Source organism: Elaeis guineensis, chromosome 13 (assembly GCF_000442705.2).
Source record: "Elaeis guineensis isolate ETL-2024a chromosome 13, EG11, whole genome shotgun sequence".
NCBI classification, from domain to species: Eukaryota; Viridiplantae; Streptophyta; class Magnoliopsida; order Arecales; family Arecaceae; genus Elaeis; species Elaeis guineensis.
Window position 1 is genome coordinate 36,814,031 of NC_026005.2, and position 26,913 is coordinate 36,840,943.

Consider the following 26,913-nt stretch of genomic DNA (forward strand, 5'->3'; position numbering starts at 1 on the left):
AGAGTGGACGTAGGTGCAAGGTTAGCACCGAACCACTATAAATCCTTGTGTTTGTGGTGTGCTTTATCGCTTTATCTTATTTCTTTATTATATCCTTGCAATACTGCTTTAGTTAATTAATATTGATTTAAAGCCATTGTTTTGTTCTTCATAAGTCATTTGTTGGGCTTAAAATTTTTAGAAACCCAATTCACCCCCCCTCTTGGGTTGCATAGCTGGGCAACAAATGATCTTTTGAAAATTATTTAGTAAAATTCGAAGCTTTAAGTTAAACGGTACTTAATTCTAAATTCTTTCTTTACTCGAGGACGAGCAAAGTTCAAGTTGGAGAGTGTGATAAGTAGTATATTTTTATATTTATTAGAGATATTTTTGGTAATTTATGGTGCTAACATCTTCTTAAAAATCCTAATTTCATGAATTTATTGAATTTTTCTAAAAAATAAAGTGATTTTGAAAAAAATATAAAATTAGATATATTTATAAAAAAATAGATATTAATTTAATTGAGTAATTTAGGCACCAAAATAAAGAGAAATTTTTGAAAAATTTAATGCATATTTTTTCCAATTTTTCAGGAGAAAATCGGAGCAAAAACGGAGCTAAAATACCCAAAAAAAAATAAAGAAAATAGCCTCCGGTGTACGGTGGACCGGTCAGTCGGTCCACAGAGCCAGAGCGCGGTCCACAGAAATACTTACGCGGTCCACAGGCGTGGTTCACAGCGAGAATAAGATCTTGGACGCGATCCAACGGCTGAGATTGAATCCGACCCAAATCCGACGGTTTAGACTCGTTGCCGACTTTGAATAGGACCCTTTTGCGCGATCCGACGGCCCAGAAGCAATCCATCTTTATCCAACGGCTGTTATTGCTCCCGACTGTATTAAGGACTCTTTTGCGCGATCCGACGGCCATAACTTCATCAGAACCCAGATCGGACGGCTGACATTTGATCCGACCCTGATAAGGATTATAACTCTGATTTTTGAGCAGATCTGGGCGGTCTGAAGCTGATCTGACGGTCAGAAATATTCCTAAGGAGATTTATACGATTTCTAAGGGTTTTAGGACTCCTTTTCCTACCAAAAAATCATGAAAAATTCATCTATAAATAGAGGGTCCGAGAATAAGCTTTGGGAGGAGAAAAAATTGAGTGAAAAGTATAGAAAAAAAATAAAAAAAATAAAATAGCTTTAGGGACCCAAGGAAAAGAAGGAGAAAAGCTGGTTCGCTCTACGGAGTACGACAGAAGATGGAGAGGTCATCAACCATCTTCTCGATGAGGCTTGGCTGATCAACTTTAGATCCTTGTTACAATTTTTTTTTTATTGTTTCTTTTAAATTTCTTGTACTTGAATTTCAATTTCAATAATGCAAAATTTATTTTCCTGCACTTTAAATTCCTGTCTTTTATTTTTCTTGCACGTAGATGCTAGGATCTAATTAGTAGATCTTAGTACCAATTTATTTTTATACTTTTTAAATTTTTATTATTTATTTTTATTGCAAGTAGATGCTAGGGTCTAGTTAGTAGATCTTAGTACCCGATTTATTTTTTGCACTTTTAATTTTTGTTTCCGACTTAAATTACTTTCTCCAAAATTTTATTTTCTTTTTATAAAATCAAAGATTTCAAATCAAAATCCTACTTTCTCTGTGGATTCGACCCGACTCACTACTTTCTACATATTTTTAATTTTTATTGAAGTCAGAATTTGATTGATAATCATGGTGTCTTAACGACAGCATCTTGATCGTATCAGATATCAAAGCAGTTATTCCATGCCCGTATGACTAAAGGTAGCTCTATGCAAAAATATATTCTAAAGATGATTGATTGGATCACTCATCTGGTATAATTTTGATTTTTCCATGGATAATGAACCAAGCTAGAATTTGATCCTACAATCTCTCCCTGACTCTTTTTCTTAGTTTGTTATAAATTATCATATAAATAAACTGAACATTAGCCTGCCTGAGCTGTTGAATATGTTGAAAACTACAGAAAGCTATTTCAAGGGAGAAAAGGCTCAGGTCCTTCATATTGGTTAGATCAATAAGAAGAAGGCAAAGAATGATTCTAAGAAAAAGTTGAACCCCAAGGCTAGCATCTCTAAGAAGATGGTGAAGAAGGTCTCCACCAAAAGTACTTGTTATCACTGTGACAAGGAAGGCCATTGAAAGAGAAATTAAAAAAAATACCTTGCAACCGTGAAACCGACAAATATTGCTAAAGATTTATATATGATACAAACTAATTTACCATTAAATACTTCATTTTCAGATTTTTGAGTATTGGATACCGCCTATGGCTCACATCTTTGTAAATTTTTACAGGATCTACAAGAAATAAGAAATCTGAATAAAAATGACTTCGAACTGTTCGGTGCTAGTGGAGAGTCCATTCAAGCCGAAGCCATAGGAACCAGGGTTTTGAAATTACCTTTGGGCAAAGTTTTGAAACTGAAGACCTATTATTATATTCTTGATATTGTTAGAAATATTATTTCTATACTATTGTTATTAGAATAAGATTTTGAAATAATTACAAAGAATAATGGTTGTTCTATTTACTTTTCTAACGAACATTATGAAAGTACTTTTATTGATAATGGTCTTATGTTTCTTTCACTTAATGATAATGTATTTCATATTGATAATATGAAGAAAAGAAAGAGAGAGGATGTTAATGTCATATACCTCTGGCATTACCGACTTGGCTATATAAATGAGTCAAGGATTAACAAGTTATTCAAAAATAATTTTTTTGATCTTTATGATTATGAATCATATGAAACTTGTGAATCTTACCTCATGAAAAAAATGACCAAGACTCCATTTACTAAACATAGAGAAAGGGTGAGTGACATATTGGACCTTGTACATACTAATGTGTGTGGTCCAATATCGATTTAAGTCAGAGGAGGATACTCTTACTTCATCACATTCACTAATGATAAGTCTAGGTTTGAAAATATGTATTTGATAAAATATGAATCTGAAGCCTTTGACAAATTTAAAGAGTATCAAAGAATAGTCGAGAAATAAATTGGTAAAAGTATTAAAAATCTTCGATCGAATCGAGGAAGAGAATACTTATTCAGTGAGTTTTTCGATTATTTGAAATAAAATAAAATATTCTCTCAATGGACACCTCCTTATACTCACAATTAAATAGAATTATGGAAAGGAAGAATTGCATCTTACTAGATATGGTGCGATCTATGATGTGTTTCATGGATCTTTCGATTTCTTTTGGGGATATGCCCTCGAGGCTGCAGCATATATCTTAAATAAAGTGCCTTCGAAATCTATTTCTAGCACTTAAAATATGAAAAGGAAAAAGATCAAATCTTAAGCATCTTAAGATTTGGGGTTCCCCAGCTTATGTGAAAAATATTGATGGGCATAAGCTGGATGCTAGATCAGAAAAATATAGATTTGTAGGTTACCCAAGGAGAGTATAGGATACTACTTCTATAACCCTACCCAATAAAAGGTGTTTGTTGGTAGGCATGCCATTTTTTTGGAGAAAAAGTTTATCCAAGAAGAAGGTAGTGGGAGGTATGTTGAACTTGAGGAAATTCAAAACCTACAACCCATCTAGGATTTACTAAACAGTTCTCAACCAGATGTGCCCATTCTTGAGGCACAACTACTACACACCCCTCCTCTCTGAAGGTCAAGTAGAGTGCGTAGTGTACCACTCAGGTATAGATTCGTCATTGAGAATGACAATCAATACATTCCACACCATTGAGAATGATGAACCTACATCCTATTTGGAAGCTGTCATGAGTAGTGACTCTAACAAGTGGCTAAATGCCATGAAATTTGAAATAGACTCTATGTATGCTAACCAAGTATGGACTTTGGTTAATGCACCTGAGGGTGTGACCCCAATAGGCTGCAAATGGATCTTCAAAAAGAAGATTGGAGCATATGGCTAGGTAGAAACTGATAAGGCCAGGCTTATGGCAAAAGATTTCAGGCAAAAACAAGGTATTGATTATGAAGAAATCTTTTCATCGATAAACATGCTCAAGTCTATTCGGATAATGCTTGCTATAGCAGCATACTATGACTATGAGATCTGACAGGCCACAGTAACAACCATGACTCTGCTCCACCCCCTGCGACGGATACTGCGCGGCTCCACCACTCCCTGGCGAGTCGCGACAACGGACGCCGCTCCACTCCCCGCAACAGGCTCCACGCGGCATGCCGCAGTAATGGCCACGACTCTACTCCACTCCCTGCGGCAGATACTGCACGGCTCCACCACTCCCTGGTGAGTTGCAACAACAGACGCCGCTCCACTCTCCGCAACAGATTCCACGTGGCGAGCCATGGTGGTAGCCACGACTCCACCCCATTACTCTTCATAATAAACTCCTCCTGGCCCTGAGCGGCCCATGACTAGGTGGTTATAAACGTCGCTGTCAATCCGTTGCTCCCTCCGCCTATAAAAAGGGGGGGCCCCAGATACGTTATTCTCTAAGCTCTAATTTCTATCCCAAAACTCTGCTAAAATTTTTGTTCGAGCACTCCATTCTTGTTGAGGCAGAGAACTGACTTGTGTAGGAGGGTCTTGCCGGAGCAACCCCAACTCTGGTTTAGACTTCCTTTGCAGGTCCCGACGGCGATCGCGACTCCTTCGACTCCAGCTTCTTCGACGCAGGCAGATTTTTGCTCCAACAGGATTGGCGCTAGAGGAAGGGCTGTGTCTTCGCAGTACCCTTGTTCTTAAAGGAGCGCTCAATGGGACCACCTCCGTTCATCTTTTCTGACATCCTCTCCTCCTTCCCCCACTAGATCTTCGCCCGATGCCTCCCCGCAAAGCATCCGCACGGCGACCCACGGCCTCCACGGCCAGATCTCAGGCTCCGACATCACCTCTAGTTTTTCAGGCTCCTCCTCCTCTGGCAACGGCTGCCGGCATAGAGCGGTCAGACAATCGACCTCCGACAGATTTTGCCAACACCATCTCGGAAGAATCCTGACGGGGAGCGACCGGCATATTGGCCGGACCTCCCAAGCGGCAAAAGATTGAGAAATCCATAACTTTCACTGAAGAAGATACTCGGAGAGTTCAATTTCCTCATAACGACGCAGTTGTAGTTTCCTTGAATATAGCTAATTACGATGTCCGCCGCATTCTTATCGACAATGGAAGTTCGGCCGACATTTTGTTCTACGATGCCTTTTCAAGAATGTCCATCCTTGACGGCCATTTGGGGCCGATTAGCTCCCCTCTGGTAGGGTTTATCGGTGATGCTGTCCCAGTGGAGGGAGTAATAACTTTGACTGTAGCTGCGGATCGATATCCAAGATAATCTAGGGCTCTGGTGAATTTTCTGGTGGTGAAGGCGCCGTCAGCCTACAATGCAATCCGGGCCTCAACACTCTCCGGGCCATCGTGTCAACCTACCATTTGAAATTGAAATTTCCTACTAACCAGGAGGTCAGAGAAGTCAGGGGAGACCAAGCCCTGGCCAGACACTGCTACAACATAGCCTTGCAAAGAAGTGACCAATCCGACCTCTGTCCAGTTGATGGGCTGGATGCCCGCGATGACCTCGCTGAGGAGAGGGGCGGCCCAATTGAAGATCTGGTTTCGATCCCTTTGAATGATGGGAATGCAGAGCATGTGGTGAAGATCGGCTCCAACCTGGGGGAAGAGGTGCGGATGCATCTCATCAATTTTCTACGTAAGAATGCGGACGTTTTCACTTGGGTTCCAGCAGACATGCCGGGGATTGACACGAAAGTCATGGAGCACCGTCTGGCCGTCGATCCAAAGCATCGACCGACGAAAGAAAAAATCTGAGGTCATGCACCGGAGAGGCAGAAAGCGATAGTCGAGGAAGTGGACAAACTCCTGAAAGCCGGATTCATTAGAGAAGTCAATTATCCTGACTGGATTTCCAACGTCGTCCTAGTCAAAAAGGCAAACGGCAAGTGAAAGATGTGTATAGACTTCAAAAAGCTAAATAAAGCCTGCCCAAAGGACAGCTACCCTCTGCCCAGAATTGATCAACTGGTGGATGCAACCTCGGGCCATGAGCTTCTCACCTTTATGGATGCATTCTCCGACTATAATCAAATCAGGATGGCACCGGAAGATGAAGAAAAGACTACTTTCATTACTAACCGTGGCCTTTACTGTTACAGGATCATGCCTTTCGGCCTAAAAAATGCAGGCACAACCTACCAACGGCTGGTGAACAAAATCTTCAAGGAGCAGATCAGCCGCAATATGGAGGTCTACGTGGATGACATGCTCGTGAAAAGCAAATCTTCCATGAACCATGTCGCCAACCTCAAGGAGACCTTCGGTGCCCTCCGAAAATATAAGATGAAGCTGAACCCGACTAAATGTGCTTTCGGAGTGACCTCAGGGAAGTTCCTGGGCTTCATGGTATCGGGGCATGGAATTGAAGCCAATCCAGAGAAAATTCACGCCATCCAGGAGATGGCCACCCCGAAGTCGATAAAAGAGGTTCAGCACCTTACAGGGAGGGTAGCAACTCTGAATCGCTTCGTTGCAAGGTCGGCCGAATGGTGCTTACCCTTCTTTCAAACCCTCAAGCGGCCGAAGAACTTCTGTTGGACCGCTGAGTGCCAACAGGCGTTCGAAGAGCTAAGGAGCTACCTCGGCTCACCTCCGTTGTTGGCGAAGCCCGAGCCTAGAGAGAAACTATTTTTGTACCTGGCGGTCTCCCCCATGGCTCTCGCAGCAGTCCTTATCAAGGAAGAGGCAAAAATCCAACGGTCGATCTACTACGTCAGTCGCACGTTGAGAGACGCCAAAACCAGGTATACTAAATTAGAAAAACTAACTTACGCTCTGTTGATTGCAGCCCGGAGGCTCCGACCCTACTTTCAAGGGTACACCGTAACGTTGCTCACCGACCAACCGATTAAGGCGATTCTGCACCGGGCGGATGCCTCCGGGAGGATGGCGAAATGGGCGATCGAGCTCACAGAATTTGACATCAACTATCGACCTAGACCAGCAGTGAAAGCCCAGATATTGGCAGATTTTATAGTGGAGTGCACTATCCCGGAGGAGGCCGAATTTGAACAGGGTGAAATTGACGGCCTGGAGCCCCGACCGAACTCCCCCGAAGAAGAAGCAGACCTCCCTGGTTGCTTTTGGGCCCTCTACGTGGATGGGTCATCCAACATGTCGGGCGCAGACGCGGGCCTGATCTTGATCAGTCCAGAGGGAATCATCATGGAGTATGCTCTACACTTCGAGTTCCCCACAACAAACAATGGAGCAGAATATGAAGCTCTGATCGCAGGATTGAAGATCGCCAAAGAGTTGGGAGTAGATCGGCTCCAAGTTCACAGCGACTCCCAACTGGTAGTGGGACAAGTCAGCAAAAACTACGAAGCATGGGAGGACAGCATGGTTAAGTATCTTGAAAAGGTAAAGGAGCTCGTCCCCACCTTCAGCAGCTTCAACATCAGGCAGATTCCAAGGATGAAAAATACCAGGGCCGATCTTCTCTCCAAGCTGGCTACGCTGGCTCTGGCTGAATTGCCCAAGGGTGTTCTCTTTGAAGTTCTGAAGTGCCCGAGTACAGAAGAATCGCAGCCCGTGATGAAAATTGATCACGAGCCCAGTTGGATCGACCCACTGATAGCATATCTCAGAGATGGGGTTCTCCCTCATGATGCAAAAGAAGCTCGGAAGCTCAAAAATCAAGCCTCCCGATACATCCTTTATGAGGACAAGTTGTACAAGAGATCATACTCTTTGCCCCTTTTAAAATGTCTCCGACCTTCGAAAGCTAACTACACCTTGTGGGAGGTGCATGAAAGAATCTGCGGAAGCCATCTGGGGGCTAGATCCTTGTCCCACAAGTTGCTCCGCCAAGGATATTACTGACCGACTATGCATCGTGACTCAATTGAATACGTCAGAAAGTGCGACCGATGTCAGAGATATGCCAACATCCAGAGACAGCCCGCCACCGAGCTTACACCCTTGAGTGCCCCTTGGCCGTTTGCGCAATGGGGGATGGATATCCTTGGACCCTTTTCCATGGCGTCGGGGCAGAGGAAGTTTCTCCTAGTAGCGATTGACTATTTCACCAAGTGGGTCAAGGCCGAACCGCTGGCAAAAATCACAGAAGCTAAAGTGCAAGACTTCATCTGGAAGTCAATCGTTTGCAGGTTCGGCCTGCCGAGAACCCTAATTACCGATAATGGGCAGCAATTCGCGGGAGCGAGATTCACTGAATTTTGTGAGGACCTAAACATCTCCCACAACTTCACGTCTGTAGCCCATCCTCAGGCGAACGGCGAAGCTGAAGTGACCAACAGAACTCTGCTACAAGGGATCAAGACAAGGCTCGAAAAAGCGAAGGGAATTTGGGCAGACGAACTTTATCATGTGTTGTGGGCGTACCAAACTATCCAAAGACTGCCCTCGGGGGAGACCCCCTTCGCTCTAGCCTTCAGAATGGAGGCTGTTATCCTAATTGAGCTCAAGCTCCCATCGGCATGAGTCGTGGCATTCAACGAGCATCACAATTCACAAGGTCTTAAGGCCAACCTCGACTTGCTGGAAGAAAAGCGGGAGGTAGCTCAAGTTCGGATGGCAGCCTACAGACAGAAAGTCGCCCGCTATTACAACTCCCGGGTCAAGAATAAAGTCTTTAGAGTAGGAGATCTAGTGCTTCGATGAGCCACCGTCTCGCAACCTCAGGATCGAGGGAAGCTCGCCCCAAATTGGGAAGGCCCATACGAAGTCAAAGAAGTAGTCCGGCCCGGAGCTTATTACCTCAAGGAGCTCGGAGGAGTAGACCTCCTGCGAACATGAAGCTCTGAAAACTTACGAATGTATTACCGATAACTTTATTTTAAATAAAAATTTTATATCCGCATGTCTTCTCTTTTGGCGCGAGCCTATATTGATAGGATAGTCAAAACAAACCGCATCGGGAGTTGGAGGAGAGCATCATCTCGACACAATCGAAGGCTCGATTCTCCCTAGATCGGATGGGGGGAGAGACCCTACAGCGCCAATACGCGCCCCCACAGCCATGTTAGGGATAGGAGGAGAACCTCGCCCTAACTTGAGCAAAGTCGAAGGTCCGGTTCTCCCTAGATCGGATGGGGGGAGAGGCCCTACACACCCATACGCACCCCCACAGCCATGTTAGGGATAGAAGGAGAACCTCGTCCTAACTTGAGCAAAGTCGAAGGCCCGGTTCTCCCTAGACTGGATGGGGGGAGAGGCCCTACAGCGCCCATACGCGCCCCCACAGCCATGTTAGGGACAGGAGGAGAACCTCGCCCTAACATGAGCAAAGTCGAAGGCCCGGTTCTCCCTAGACCGGATGGGGGAGAGGCCCTACAGCGCCCATACGCGCCCCCACAGCAATGTTAGGAATAGGAAGAGAACCTCGTCCTAACTTGAGTACAGTCGAAAAATCAGTTCTCCCTAGACCGGATGGGGAGAGAGGCCCTACAGTGCCCATACGCACCCCCATAGCCATGTTAGGGACAGGAGGAGAACCTCACCCTAATATGAGCAAAGTCGAAGGCCCGGTTCTCCCTAGATCGGATGGAGGGAGAGGCCCTACAGCGCTCATACGCACCCCCACAGCCATGTTAGGGACAGGAGGAGAACCTCGCCCTGACATGAGCAAAGTCGAAGGCCCGATTACTCTGAGACCGGATGGGGGGAGAGGCCCTGCAATGCCCATATGTGCCCCCACAGTCCTATTAGGAGCGGAGAAGAACCTCGTCCTAATACGAACTAGGATCGATTACATCAGAAGTAAGGGAAGAACATCGCCCTGGCACCGACTAAGGTCCGGTCATCCAAGACCAGATCAGAAAAAGGGGACCTTCTCAGCGGCCCCTTCACGCTCTCGCGACCCCACCAAGAGAGAGGGAAAACCCTCACTCAAAAAAGAAAAAGGAGAAAGGGGAGAGGAGTTAAAAAGGAAAGCGACGGATTATGTCAGCGATGAATGAAAAACAAACAGCATCAAAGATGCAGGGAACCTCATCCCAGCAAGGATTGGGGTTCTTATCAAAATCCCCGACCTTCAAGAAAGCTCTCAATGCAGGCCCGAGATAAGATGACTTCCTCAGGGTGATGAGAAGCTCGGACCTCCGAGCTCGAACTCTGAAAGGGGGCGTCAAACCTGAGTGGCCCCGGATAAATCTGCGGCCATGGACGAAAGGATGGGTCAATGCGACGGTAATCGGGTACCTCCGAATGGCATCAATTTCGAGTAAGACAAAAGTCGAAAGAAGCTCGACAAGCGATAATTCAACATATGAGTAAAAGAGGTAGCAGAAAATTTCCTTCTCATGCTATTTATTAAATATGCATTACAGAGCCATTAAGGCTGAAGAAGAAGGATGACTGAAAAAATGAGCCGACGCGGCAATGACCAGTAACCTCCAGATGACATCAAAAAAAAAAAAAAAGAAAAAAGAAAAAGAAGAGAATACAACAATAACAAATGTTGAATGAAAGAAGTTCGATAGGCGGCAATTCGATGCAAAGTGCGGACGAAGTAACAAAATCTCCTTCTCATTCTTGATTAACAAGGTGTACGTTACAAGTCCCTGGGGGCCGAGGAAAAAGAAAATTACTACAAGACTCAAAAGGAACACGTTGGGGACCACTTCAAGCTCTCGACTTCTCCCTCCGGCTCCATCTTTTTTAGCAGTATTTTCCAACGCGTGTGATAAACCCCTCGGCTCTCACCCCCCGCCTCACTCTGCTCTATTGTCGAAACCCCAACCCTAGGGAAAAAAAGGGGGGATAGAATTCAAAGGACAGCGACAGCAGCGGTGACGACGACCCGCATCAGAAAGAACAAGATTGTCCCGGAGGCCGCGATGACGTCGGAGGCATGCACCACCACCGTGTGCTCCACGACAACCACCGTCCTAGGTACTTCAGCAAGGTCGGTATGCGCTACTTCCACCATCCCCGCAACAAGTTCTACTACCCCACCATCAGCACCGACCGCCTCTGGTCCCTCGGCCCCGACGACATCAAGAATCTCACCATAATTTGTGATGACAACTCTGCCCCCTTGACCGGTGTCACCCCGTTCAACTACTCCGAAATTCTCAGACGGAATGCGCTCACCGGTTGTTTCCGTTATTCAATCCCTGTTGTTGAAGGAATCCTTCCTCGAGCCCCCTTTGAGGTGGTGGGAACCCTCAGTGACAGTTCGACAGCCGGAGAATTTGCAGGCCGCTGTTTTCCCCCTCCTACTCCTCTTGATTCGTGGCATCCTCTCGAGGTCGGCCTCCGAGGCAGAAGCCCCGACGGGAGAACCCCTCGAAGGGGCTCGAAAGACTGAAGGCGGTGGGGAGCCGGTGGAGATGGCGAAGACTGGTGCGAAGAGTGCTTAGAGTCCAAAAGGGCACCGATGGAGTGACTAAATTCTCAGGCAGAAGAAAGGTGTCAACTCTCAGGCGAAGTGAAGCCCCTGGAGGGAAGGAGGGGGCTTAAATAAGCGACGGGGCCTGACGTAGTTATGATGGCGGATATCCCTAGGTCCACCAGCGCCCGCCACATGTCCCACTCACCGTGATGTAGGGCTAGCTGCTAGCGGGACTATTATGGTGTGGCACTTAGGACTACGCTCTGGGAGAAATTCTGAAAGGACTCTTCGGATCGCCCTAATCGAAAAAAGACTCCAGCATGCGCGCATTGAATGCCAAGATTTTTGAGGGCGATTGTGTGCGGAATTCAAGAAAATAACTTTGGCTGTGAAAATTTTTCTGTACTTCCTTCGCTCAAAACTCGAACTCGGAAGTAGGGGGACTGGTGTTGGATATAAAATCTCCCTCCAGCCGAAGTTCATGTCAGGAGTGACCACTCAAGGATTCTACCATCATCCGACCTTCGATGACATCTCTCCGGTGATCGAGCCTCAGCAGTATTCTCAAGTTTCGTCGATGGATAAACCCCCACCAGTGTCGACCAGATTCTTCACGACAGACAGACTCCTACGGGAGCCAGATTCCATCCCCGACCCCGACTGCAGGTAGACTTCGTCCGGACTCTTACGAGGGTCGGACTTCATCCCTGACTTCAATTGCAGGTAGACTTCGTCCAGACTCCTACGGGAGCCAGACTTCGTCCCCGACTCCGGCTGCAGGAAGACTTCGTCTGGACTCCTACGGGAGCCGGACTCCATCCCCGGTCCCGACTGCAGGAAGACTTCGTCCGGACTCCTACGGGAGCCAGACTTCGTCCCCGACTCTGACTGCAGGAAGACTTCGTCCGGACTCCTATGGGAGCCGGACTCCATCCCGGCCCCGACTGCAGGAAGACTTTGTCTAGACTCCTACAGGAGCCGGACTTCATCCCCGACTTCAATTAAAGGTAGACTTTGTTCAGACTCCTACGGGAGCCGGGCTTCGTCCCCGACTTCGACTGCAGGAAGACTTCATCCGGACTCCTACGGAAACTGAACTTCGTCTATAGAAAGCCTCTGACTGGGCTCCTACCATAGATGGCCCTCACCTATAGTACTAACGCTCAAGGCACCCAACGGTAGACGGCCCGCCAGCAACATCCGAGCTCCTTTCAGATGGATAGCCACCTCTCTCCGTCAGGCACTTCAACCGAGCTTCGGCCGACAGGCCTGGACTCCCTGACAGGCCACAGTAACAGCCATGACTCTGCTCCACCCCCTGCAACGGATACTGCACAGCTCCACCACTCCCTGGCGAGTCGCGACAACGGACGCCGCTCCACTCCCCGCAACAGGCTCCACGTGGCATGCTGCAGTAATGGCCATGACTCTGCTCCACTCCCTACGACGGATACTACGCGGCTCCACCACTCCCTGGCGAGTCACGATAATGGACGCCGCTCTACTCTCCGCAATAGATTCCACGTGGCGAGCCATGGTGGCAACCACGACTCCACCCCATTACTCTTCACAATAAACTCCTCCTGGCTTTGAGCGGCCCACGACTAGGCGGTTATAAACATCGCTGTCAATCCGTTGCTCCCTCCGCCTATAAAAAGGGGGGCCCCAGATATGTTATTCTCTAAGCTCTAATTTCTATCCCAAAACTCTGCTAAAATTTTCGTTCGAGCACTCCATTCTTGTTGAGACAGAGAACTGACTTGAGCATCGGAGGATCTTGCCGGAGCAACCCCAACTCTAGTTTAGACTTCCTTTGCAGGTCCCGACGACGACCGTGACTCCCTCGACTCCAGCTTCTCCGATGCAGATGGATTTTTGCTCCAACAGATATCAAGACTGCCTTCCTCAATGAAAATCTTAAGGAAGAAGTCTATATGACTCAACCAAAGGGATTTGTCTCAAGTGGGGGAGCAAATCAAGTATGCAAGCTGAATGAATCCATATATAGATTAAAGTAAGCATCGAGGAGCTGGAACATTCATTTTGATGAGACAGTCAAATCGTTTGATTTTATCAAAAATATAGATGAACTTTGTGTGTACAAGAAGGATAGTGGAAGTACTATTGTCTTCTTGATCTTGTATGTGGACAACATACTGCTCATTAGGAATGATATCCCGATGATGCAATCGATCAAAACTTGGCTATCACAAAAATTTTCTATGAAAGACTTAGGTGAAGTGTCCTATGTACTTGATATAAAGATTTATAGAGACAGATCAAAAAGTATGCTCGGCTTGTCCCAGTTTAGGTACATTGATCTTGTGTTGAAGAGATTCAATATGGAGGGAAGTAAAAGAGGTTATTTACCCATAGATCATGGCATACAACTCTTTAAGAAGATGTCTCCTAAGATACCTGAAGAGAGAAATAGAATAAGTTCTATTCCTTCTGCTTCAACAGTAGGATCAATAATGTATGCTATATTACGTACCTTACCTGATGTAGCTTATGTCTTGGGCATTGTAAGCAGATTTCAGGCAGATCTCGGAGAGCTGTGAAAAATATACTCAAGTACTTGAGAAGAACTAAAAATATTTTTCTAATATATGGTGGATCTGATTTAAAACTAGAAGGTTATATCAATTTTAGTTTTCAATCTGATCCGGATAATAGCAAATCGATATTTGGATATGTGTTCACCTTATATGATGGTGCAGTAAGTTGAAAAAGTTCCAAATAGCAAACTATTGCTAACTCAGTTACTGAGGTTGAGTATATTGCTGCAAGTGAGGCTGTTAAGGAGGTCGTCTAGATAAAAAAATTCATCACAGAGTTGGGTGTGGTTTTGGAGATTTAACAACCAGTGCCTCTTTATTGTGACAATACTGAGGTAGTTGCTCAAGCCAAAGAACCAATGTCTCATCATAAATCCAAGCACATCCTAAGATGGTTCCACCTCATTCGAAAGATAGTCGAAAGATGCAATATGATCGTGGAGCGAGTTGACACCAAGAACAATATAGCAGACCCATTCACTAAGGCCTTGTCAATACAGCAGTTTGACCGTCACCTTGATTGTATGGGTATCAAGTATAGGGGTGATTGGCTTTAAGTGCAAGTAGGAGATTGAAAAAATAATGCCCTACAAACCAATCGTATATGCAATGCAATATGGTGTTTATTGTAATTTATCTTCCAAACTCATGTAATTGATATTTATATTAACAAAATAGATATTGTTGATTCATTATATGCTGCATCTTATTATTTTTTAAGATTATAATGAATCCCAAAGGTCTGGGCAATAGTTTTAGGGCCGTAATGAAATCACACCAGTGAGACCTAATTCCTGATAGCCCTAATCTAAAACATTCCTAGTCATTGGTACATTGAGTCGGGGATCAACAATACTGATAAGACTGGCATGTTCTATGTATGTTCAAAAATGAGGGTGGTTGATCTTACAATTACTTGTGTGGTGACACTAATATAAGAATATGGGTGCTCATTAGAAAATGAGTTCACTAAATTGACTTACGAGAGAATATCAAATGGAGTCTTATTTATATGTCAACTGATGATTCTAGTAAAAGTTGTGTAAGTGATCCTTAGATCTGAGATCATCATGGTACTTTGTATATATAGATCCATGTTTTGGTTCACTATCTAACTTGGTTCTTTGATCCTTATGTGGGGTGTTTTGGATATGGTGAAGTGTGCATGGAGGCTGTGAGTGATCAATAAGGGATCAGTCATTCCTAATAAAAAGAGAGAACATCCTATGTGATCACATAGGATGGTGATTCTGGAAGTCTTTGGCCAAAGCGGTGTCACGGCTCCTCGAATCGGAGATGGACCGAGCATGGATCAAGGTGCAAACCAGATCGGGTCGTTGGACGAGTTCGAGGTTTGACCATGCTCTCTTCAGATTTGGGCAACTTGGAGACCAAATCTGAGCCCTAGAATCATCTAGAGAAATATGTACAAGATCTAGAAGGAGTACCCAAGAGCATAGAGTCATGGACACATGCTCCAAGATATGTATTGGTGAGAATACATGCTGGTTCATTATCAGGTGAGAAGCTGCTACAATGAGGCTGATTCAGTGTTACGGGCTTATCTCGAAGCATGGGCCTAATTCTGATGATTGGGCTGCATGGAGATATGTGTCACTGATGGAGAAATATGGCATGAGTCCTAAGAAGATAAGAAAAAGCTGTGCACATATCTCCATAACAGAAATGCGTCTCCCACGCGTCTCCATAACAGAATGCGGTTTCAAGCAGTTTCGAGGGTGCAGATTTGACAAGTATTCTGGGAACTACATAGAAGGTAGTTCAAAGTGAGGATAGTGCTATCTTAAAGGATTTTTCATTCCAAATCCAACGGATCAAGTTTTGTTGTAATCCGAGTTCGTTTGGGGCATGAACTTGGTAGTTCTAATTGATTGCGCAGAATCCTATTAGAGCAAGGATTTCGCAACTACCTGGAGTTTATTCCTATCTTGTACATGGATAGTTGAGTTCATGAGGGACTTGTAACTTGGGGTTGTTCCTCTTTAAAAGGACCCTCAAGGGTGGGGTTAGAGAGAGAGAGATCATTGAGGGATCTTCTTGTATCTGTGAGAGATCGAGAGATCAGGAGAGCTTCTATTGCAATCAAGTGAGTGATTATTTAATAAAAATTTTTTTCCCCATATTTCTTCTTCTTCGTGGTGTTTCTGGTGTCATGTTCCACTACATAATCTTGTTGGGCATGGTCTAAGCCATAGAGACTAGATTTCCATGCTAGGTAAGCTGATCAGTTCTCTTCAGCCCTGTGAAGAGCAGACCAAGCCGCACGTTTGTTGGGATTAGCTCTGAGATCATTTCATATGTGTCACTTGGTATCAGAGTGATACCGGAAACAAAGAAGATGACCTCTACATCAGCATCCATGGTGGGAATGGGGGATTCATCATCCTCGACCTTGGATCCCAATCCTACCTCAGGAGGAGGCACAGCAATGGGTGGAGCACATCCAGTTGATGATTCCTTGCAAGGGCTATGGATTGCATCTCCGATTTTCTCCACCGACCATCGATTACGGAGATGTGAGGCCCAAATAGCTGAGATTGAAGGGCGAGTGGAGGACCTTGAGGGGAAGGATGCAATCCTTCGAGGTGAGATCGCTACTCAGTTAAACTAGATTTCCTTTGATATGGAGCAGCACTACAAGGAAGTGCTACAGCGTAATGAGGAGTTGGAGGCCATGATGAAGGCTCTCCAAATTCAGATGGTTGACCTTCTAAAGGAAAAAGCCACCATGGGCATGTCCTCTTCTACATCGACAATGGAGGTCACAAATGAAGCTACACATCCCCTGCACAAGCTTGATATTCCCAAGCCGTAGGAGTTCTGTGGATGGCGGTCCGTGAAGGAGGTGGATAACTTCCTTTTTGCCATGGAATAATACCTGCAGATTATCGGCGTAAGGGGGGAAGCCATGAAGGTGAGCACGGTAGCCATGTTCTTGAGGGATGTGGTGATGATTTGGTGGTGATGTCGGGCTGACGATGTAAAGCGAGGGGCTATTCCAATCACCACTTGGGCATAGTTCCAAAATGAACTTCGAAAGCAATTCTTCCTCGAGTTCAATAAAGATGATGCTCGAGCACGACTATGGCGACTCACACAAAAAGGTGATGTGCGTGAGTATGTGTGAGAGTTCAGCGAACTATTATTGGAGGTACTAGACCTCAGCAATGAGGACTCTCTCTTCACCTTCCTTGATGGGCTCAAACCATGGGCCAAGATAGAGTTACAGCGAAGGAGAGTCAAGAGTTTGAACGAGGTGATAGCTCAAGTGGAGGCTCTCATCGAGTTCAAGACTCAATCTATAGCTCCCAAAGCCCAAACATCAAAAAGGGGCAAAGTTGGGGGAGTGAAATTAAGTTACAAAGGAGGTGAAAAAGGCTCGAATCTAGGCTCCTCAAGTGGAGGGGCTTCCCAAGCAAAGGGCAAAGGGGTGGCGAAAGGTACCAGCACTATCTCATGCTACATCTGCAATGGACCTCATAAGGTAAAGGATTGTCCATTGAGGGGCAAGATGGCATCTATGACGGTAGAGGAGCAGCAAGAGACCGACCAAAGGATGGGTTCACTGAGTCTCAATACTCTGAAGGCCAAGGGGCTGTGAGGCTTACTTTATGCACCTGTTAGTATTAGTGGTCACACCTTCTAGGCACTCATTAACATGGGTGCCACCGACTTCTTCGTGGACTCAGCAATGATGAAGAAGCTCAACCTGAAGATTGAATGTGATGAGCATACATTCAAGGTGGTCAACTTCGTAGAGGTAGCTATGAGCGGAACAATGAAGGATGTTGAGATCCAATTCGGTGCATGGATCGGACGGGTGACAATGGTAGTTGCCCCTATCGACGACTACAAGATGTTCATTGGTAGGTCCTTGCTTACCCAACTACAAGCCATGGTGAAGGTAGATTCAGATGTGGTGGTGGTCCTAAATTCAAGCAGGCCTTGCATGGTTCAAAGGAAGCAAGTTAGAGGGACTCCACAACGAGTCCTATCGGCCATGCAACTTGCTAAGGGGCTGAGAAAGGGACTTCCAACATACATTGCATCCCTTTAGGAGGAAGACCTATTGGAAGGACAGGAGATTCCAGCACCCATCAAGGGTGTTCTCATTGAGTTTAGGGATGTGGTGCCCCTCGAATTACCCAAGCAATTGCCGCCAAAGAGGGAAATTGATCATCGGATTGATTTGGTGCATGGAGCACGTCCACCAGCTCAAGCACCATATAAGATGGCCCCACCTGAACTCCAAGAGCTAAGGAGGTAGCTAACAGAGTTGGGGGATAGTGGGTTCATCCGACCTTCGAAGAGTCCATATGGAGCACTAGTACTCTTTCAGAAGAAGCACGATGGTTCGTTGAGACTCTGCATTGACTACGGAGCCCTCAACAAACTCACAACGAAGAACAAGTACCCCATTCCTTAGATTGATGATTTGTTCGATAACTTGGTAAGGCACGAGGGTTTTCCAAGTTGGACCTTCCCAGCTGGTACTATCAGGTTCGCATGGCGGAGGAGGACATCGAGAAGACTACACGTGTTATGAGATATAGAAGCTTCGAGTACCTTGTCATGCCTTTTGGCCTCACCAATGCACCAGCAACCTTCATGCTTTGATGCAACATGTACTCCATGACTTCATCGACAAATTTGTGGTAGTATACTTAGATTATATTGTTGTATATAGCCGGACATTGCATGAGCATGTGGCGCACTTGAGGCAAGTCTTTTCCATTTTACAGCAACACCAACTCTTCGTGAAGAGGGAGAAGTGTGTGTTTGTACAGCAGAAAGTGCCATTCCTTGGGCATATCATTGGGGATGGAAAGCTTATGATGGATCCCTCAAAAATTTCAGCCATGGCGGAGTGGAAGGTACCTACATGTGTTACACACTTGCGCTCTTTCCTTGGATTGGCAAATTACTACAGGAGATTCATCATCAGTTATTCGAAGTTATGCACCCCGTTGATAGATTTGTTGAAGAAGGATCGATCATGGCGGTGGTTCGATCAATGTTAGGAGGCGTTCGATCATCTCAAGCAGGCGGTCACAGAGGAGCCAGTCCTTGTGCTGTCGGACTTCTCCATTCTTTTTGAAGTTCACACCGATGCATCAAATTTTACCATTGGAGGGGTGCTCATGTAGGAAGGGCATCTAGTGGTCTACGAGAATCAAAAATTGAATGACACCGAGCGTAGGTATACGATTCATGAGAAAGAGATGACAGCGGTTGTGCACTGCCTTCAAACCTGGTGCCATTACCACCTCGGATCCAAGTTTGTGGTGCGCACAAACAATGTGGCCACAAGCTACTTCCAAACCTAGCCAAAGCTCACCCCCAAGTAGGCAAGATGGCAGTAATTTCTTGCTGAATTTGATTTCAACGTTGAGTATAAGTCAGGCCGAACCAATTCGGTCCCTGATGCCTTGAGCAGGAAGGCACAGTTGGCTGTGGTTTCTTCCACTTTTGGACCAGCAAGAGACCTAATGGAGAGGGTCAAGATCGAGATGGAGAAAGATCCATAGGCCACATCCATGGATGAACTCATCAAGGACGGCAAGGTGCATCATTTCTGGATCGAAGGTGGGTTGATTTTGACATGGGGGCAGCATGTCTATGTGCCTTTAGGCGGAGGGCTGAGGTGTGAGGTGCTGCAAGAGCACCATGATTCTATGTAGATCGGACACCAGGGGGTGCATCGGACCCAAGCTCTCATAGAACACAGCTACTATTGGCCGAAGATGCGGGATGACATCGAGAAGTATGTTCGCACTTGTCTAGTATGCCAACAAGACAAGGTTGAACATCAGTGACCTACGAGATTGTTGGAGCCATTGCCTACATCGCAGCATCCATGGGAGAGCGTCTCCATGGATTTCATCATCGGATTACTTCTAGTGGATGGGTACAGTTCCATCATGGTAGTGGTGGATCGCTTTTCAAAGTACAGAGTCTTCATTCCAGCACCTACTACTTGCCATGCGGAGGATGTGGCATGGTTGTTCTTCACATATGTGGTGAAATATTGGGGGATACCATGGAGTATCATTTCTGATCGCGATGCTCGCTTCATGGGAAGATTCTGGATCGAGTTATTTCAGATACTCGAAACGAAAATAAAGATGTCCACCACCTTCCACCCTCAGATTGATGGCCAAACTAAGCGAACAAATGCATTATTGGAGATGTATTTGAGGCATTATGTGAGTGCCAACCAACGGGATTGGGTGCGACTCTTGGACCAAGCCCAATTAGTTACAACTTGTAGCGATCGGAGTCAATCGAAAAGTCACCATTTGAGGTGATAACAGGGCAGCAACTAGACACTCCAGGAAGTATCGTAGCAGACTACATGGGAAGTAGTCCTACTGCCTATAGGTTTGTGAGGGATCTGAAGGAGGATACAGATTTGGTTCAGGTCTCCTTGTCAAAGGCGACCAAACGGATGAAGAAGTTGGCTGATATAAAGCAGCGTGCAGCTGAATTTCTGATTGGTGATCGGGTATTGGTGAAGCTTTACCATCACATTAAATTGAAGTCGGGCTACCACAAAGCACTCGTGAGGAGGTATGAAGGTCCTTTCATCATCACACATCGAATTGGAGAGACAACATACCAGTTGTCGCTGCCTTCCAAGTTGAAAGTGCACCCGGTGTTCCATGTGTCCCTGTTGAAGCCATTCAAGGAGGACACAACTGACCCTTCTCAGGCTCAAAGTGGGCGAGCTCCAATGGCCGTACGAGTTCATTACATCAAGAAGGTTTCTAAAATCAAGGCAGAAAGAAAGAAGGGTAGTCGAGTGCAATACTTAGTCTGATGGAGAGGACTATCGGACTCAGAAGCATGCTGGGAGTATGGTGACGAGCTATGGTAGTTCGAGTACACCATCAACAAATACCGCCAAGCCTTATCAAGGATGACTTCGGCTTAGGTGGGGGAGAGTGTCACGGCTCCTCAAATTAGGGATGGGCCGAGCACGGATCAAGGTGCAAACCAGATCGGGTCGCTGGACGAGTTCAAGGTCTGACCGTGCTCTCTTGAGATTTGGACAACTTGGAGATCAAATCTGAGCCCTAGAATCATCTAGGAAAATATGTACAAGATCTAGAAGGAGTATCCAAGAGCATGGGGTCATGGACACGTTCTCCAAGCATGTATTGGTGAGAATACATGCTGGTTCATTATCAGGTGAGAAGCTGCTGCAATGAGGCTGATTCAGTGTTACGGGCTTATCTAAAAGCATGGGCCTAATTTTGATGATTGGGCTACATGGAGATGCACGCCACTGATGGAAGAATGTGGCATGAGTCCCAAGAAGATAAGAAACAAGCTGTACACGTGTCTCCATAACAGAAATGCATCTCCATAACAGAATACAGTTTCAAGCAGTTTCGGGGGTGCAGCATTGATGAGTATTTTGGAAATTGCACAAAAGGCAGTTTAAAGTAAGGATAGTGCTATCTTAAGAATTTTTCATTCCAAATCCAACAGATCAAGTTTTGTTGTAATCTAAGTTTGTTTGGAGCATGAACTTGGCAGTTCTAACTGATTGCGCAGAATCCTACGGGAGCGAGGATTTTGCAACTACCTAAAGTTTATCCTTATCTTGTACATGGATAGTTGAGTTCATGAGGGACTTGTAACTTGGGGTTGTTCCTCTTTAAAAGGACCCTCAAGGGTAGGGTTAGAAAGAGATATCATTGAGAGATCTTCTTGTATCTGTGAGAGATCGAGAGATCGGGAGAGCTTCTATTGTAATCAAGTGAGTGATTATTTAATAAAAATTCTCCTCCCCATATTTTTTTTTTCGTGGTGTTCCTAGTGTCATGTTCCACTGCATAATCTTGTTGGGCGTGGTCTAAACCATAGAGACTAGATTCTCATGCTAGGTAGGCCGATCGGTTCTCTTCAGCCCTGTGAAGAGCTGACCGAGCCGCATGTTTGTTGGGATTAGCTCTGAGATCCTTTCATACGTGTCAGCAAGATGATAATTAGAAAAATTTTTTTAATATATCATCAACTGAATCATCACCTTCAGATCGAGATACATATAGATAAGTGATTAGATTTGATATATTTTCATACCCACAGCTCATCTGGGATGTTGTTTGACTGAAGGATTGAATTACACAGGAACTTACCATTGAAAGATATTTTGATAATTTTTTATCAAAATTTTAAATCTTTTGATTAGTCTTGACACATTACTAGACATCAATATTAACTTATGGGCTCATAAAAATTGAGAGAATTTGATTCTGAAATCAATTTGGAAGAGTCCAAGTTGATTGGGACTCTTCGGATGATCTAATCTCATCGGATTAGGGTTACGTCGAAAGTCTGGATCCACTGTTGGCTAGATTTGGAACCCAATAGATCACACACTTTAGAATATGACTTTAGTCTAATCTAATTAGAGTTTAATATAAATTCTATAGATTAATTTGATATGCTAGCACATTATATTAACCCAAATTTCCAAATTAGTTTAGTTCAAAGTATTTGAGCTAACCAAGACTAGTTGCCTTTGACCTAATAGGATTGGGTCAGTTTGGATTGAATCCTTATCCCACTTGAACCAATTTTAAGTGAAAAAGGACTCCTCTATGCCCACCAGAAGTCACAATAAAATATAAATACCGCCCCCTTATTTTTGGCATGTGAAATGAAGAGTCCTTCTTAATGCAGGCTCTTAATTTTTATGTGTTGCCATATTTTCCCAACTAGATCTCCTATGTTTTGTTGCCAAAATTTATTAAATTTTTAATGGCACATAGAAGAAGGAGAGTTCTTCTGCTACAAGTATCTAGAATGCCAAAAATTCACTCGATAAATTTATTCACTGCATGGGAAGTTGAAGTGCCAAAGGTTGGTGCCCCTTCATCCCATGTGACGTCCCTTGGTCCCCTATTTATAAGGGATGCCCCGAATGGTTGATTGCTATAATTTTTGATTAAAATAAAAGAGGAGGGATGTGGTAAATATAAAAAAAAATTTAAAAAAATTTTGAGAATAAAGAAAGAAAAATTTGAGTGGCAAAAGTTGCAAGAAGGGTGGTGAGATTTTTAGCAAGTGTTGCTAGTGTGCCCTATGGTTTGATTTCTCTATATGTTGGTGTCAAAAATAAAATCTTAGGTTGTGTAACATCTAAAGAATATCTTTTTGGTATCATTCTAGTAGCAAGATCGAAAGTAACTGGATTTTGACACGATCGTGACGTAATTTTGAAGCCGGCAGTGTTCTTGAGAAGACAAGGCTGCGATAGCGCACTAGTTGGGAAGGACCTTGGCCAACTTCCATGTGGATCACCATTGGAGGATTTCTACCTTGAAGTCTCATGGAGAACACCAATATTCTCCTTTTTTATTTTGATAAAAGTATAAAATTCTATCCCTTTTTGCGTGCTTGTTTTTGTTTTACAAAATCGACAAGGTGATTCTAGGGTTTGGATTCCAGCTCGATAGTTTTATTTGATAAAATTATTAATTTATATGATTTTAAAATTTTTGAAAATCACTTTCTGCTGTGTGGTCAGAATCCAACATCATGAAGATCATAAATTGATAATCTTGATATCTCCACGGGACTCCAAAGCAGAAGTCCTCCAATGGTGATCCACACGAGACTGATCAGGGTCCTTTCCAACTCATCATGGTGCTGCAACCTTCTTCGCAAGCTTGCTGCCGACCGTCCTTTGCAAGAACTGGTTGCACTACCACTTGTATGCCTTTATGACCTCTACTAAGATTTCTTTAGAAATCTTTCATCAAAAGATCTCACCATACACAAATCAGATTTTATGTTCAACACATGAACAATCTGATTTTTAGGACAAGTATCTCATACTTTCCTTTTCTCTCTTTCTTTCCTTTCTATTTTTCTCTCTCTTTTTTCCTTGTCTTTTTTCCAAATTTTTTTCATCATTTTCTTCTCATTTCCACACCTAACTACAGCCTAAAATTGGCATGCCAACCTAGTTGTAGCACCCCCTTTAAATAGGAAACAAGAGGGGATACCATGGGACGCCAACTCTTGACATCCCTTAACTCTTACATGCTAAGATTTAATTTTCAGTGTGGAACACAAGGGGATGGCATGGAATAAAAGGTGATTAACCAACAAAAAGAGTCATCCTCTTCTAAGAAAAATTAATACACCATCATATGGTGTGTGAGAAAAGGATTTAATGTGAGAAACAAAGAGTCCATACCATTAAGGACTCTTCCATATACTCAATGCATATACGGGAAGAAACAAATTATTTTTGGCATTCAAACTCCTTGCTAGAGAAGGACTCTTCCTCCTCTTCCATGCCCCATATCCAAAGCGCCATCATATGTCATAAGGAATTAAGGAAAACACGTGGAACCTTGTAAGGAAATTAGGAGGAATAAGGAAGAAAGACTCCTCTTCATAATGCCCAAATAAATGATGCCACATTAATTTTCTCGTGGTTTTGACATGGAGGTGGTGGATTCACATGGAACTCTTCCATATAAATCAGATAAACCAACTAATAATTAAATGGTTAAAACCCAATCACATTAGGTCAAGGCAACAAGCAAAGAGTTAGAACAAACACATTTGCACTGAATCTAATTAGGAACTTGGGTTAATTCATATGCTAGCAATTTAATGAATCCATTGGATTTACAATAAATCCAAATAGATTAGACCAAGATCAAATTTCTATTATGTGTGACCCATTGGGTTTCAAATCTTGCCAGCAGTGGATCAAGACTCTCAATGTAATCCTAATCCGATTGGATTAGGTCAGCTCAAGAGTCCCAATCAACTAAGACTCTTTCTAATTAATTTTTGAATTAAATTCTTTTTATTTTAATGAGTCCACAAATCAAGATTGATGTCTAGCAATGTGTCATGACTATCCGAAAGATTTAAAATTTGATGAAAATATGAAAAATATCCTTCTGTGGTGAGATTACACTGCTGCTATGTAAGGCTTGAACTGGTCCATTATGATGTTCTAAATACTAACTCATTTTATGATCATATCATGAATGAGGTGAAAGTGCCTAGGATATGTGTGGGTTCCTAGTGAGACCACACCTAACTTAGTGATGAAACTTTCACCTAGCAACTTTCCTAAGCAAACTTTACTAACAACATTTAACTGAAATAAATACAGTATGTTGTTTCGAACTTTTTCAATTCACTGCTCTTCTAGTACTTTTCAAGTATTTTGAGAATGCTTTTCACAGTTTTCAAAAGATCCTATTATGTATATGTCTGAAATCAATGATTATGCATAAGACATAATTTACATCAGGCTTGGTATATTGAATGTATGGGTAAGTAAACTCCTTTACGCCCATTCATGTTGAACCTATTCAACATAAAATCTATGTACCTAGAGTGGATATCAGAAATCAAAGCACATTGAGTGGTGGTATCATATCTACGCAACTATCTCGACAAGAAACATGTCAGATGTGAAGAGTAGACTCCGCAGACAATGTGGCAGACCCACTGATAAAACAGTTGAGCCAACCGAATATGAAAGTCCACCTTGAGAAGATGGGACTTAGATTTGTGGCCAATTATCTTTAGTCCAAATTGAAGATTGTTAGATATATGTCTTAGAAGCCAATATGGTGGACACATTGTAATAAATCTAGGATAATTTTATACTTAATATATTGATATGATCAACAAAAGGACAAGTTTATTTTTAATTCAAGTATGATGTGTCCTTGAATCATCTATGAAATTAATTTTTGATATACATTTTCAAAAAGTTAAGAATTAGAGATACGTATTTAATTCCTAAATGCTCTTGATCATAGTATCATTAAGAGTGTTGCTCCTAGATTGATTTTGATGATTACAAAGCAGATTGAAGGGATACAAATAATTTTAAATGAAAAAAGTCCTTATGCTCTTCAAGGGCAAAATCATAATTTTACTAAAATCCTGATTTGATAGTACCATTTGGTAGAACAAATGATTTGAAATCTATTGGTGAAAATTTCATTGTGTTTGGACTTATATTTTTGAAGTTATGAAGGTTTGGAGTGCATGAGTCGACTCATGAGTCAACTCATGGCACTGTGAGCTGATTGGCACGCAAAAATTCTCCTTGGCACGCTAGTTTTCTGGCTTGGCACGACCTGTGAGTCGACTCATGAGTCGACCCACAAGGCATGAGTCGACTCATGAGTCGACCCCTGCTGATTTGAGTCAAGAATTTCCAGAAACGCATTCTCTGGTTTTTGCAATAGAGGTCGACTCATGAGTCGACCCCTGAAGTATGAGTCGACTCATGAGTCGACCCCTGCGATGGAAAATATCAGCAACGGCTATTTTTTTTGCCCATTTTAATTGCCTTTTATGCTTCCTAAAATTGCTCTAACGGCTCTTTATCTGCCTAAGTTATTTTCTCTTGCTTCTAATGTCATAAAATGCTTTAAATGGTGAAAGAAATTGTAGATTAAATAGCAGATCAAACGTGAAATCAAAAATGAGAAAAACAGAAGAGAGGATCCGAAATCTGCACGAAAAAGCCTGAGATCAACGAAATATCCAAAAAGAAAAAGAGAGAGGATCCACAATATACAAGAGAGATTGTGAAAGAGAAAAGCAAGAGCATTCAAGAGGATCTTTTACGCCTATTGTTTCAACTTTGATCTAGAGATCGTTCAAAGCTTTCAAGAGATCTTCAATCAACAAACAACCTCTTCTCAAGCATTCGTTCAAGCGTTCATCCACCTTGAGAAAATCCGAAAAGGGGTTCTTCATTTGAGTAAAGTTTTTATTGTTATATTCGCTCATTTAAAGGAGCTGTTATTGTATTAATCTGTGCTCAAAATTTTCAAACTCTTTGTGAGTTTTTGTTCTTATTTTTGGAGGATTTCCAAAACAAAGAAAGGTTGATCCGAACCTGAAATTAGAGTGTTTTGGATTTACTTGTACCCGGAAAACAAGTGATCTAG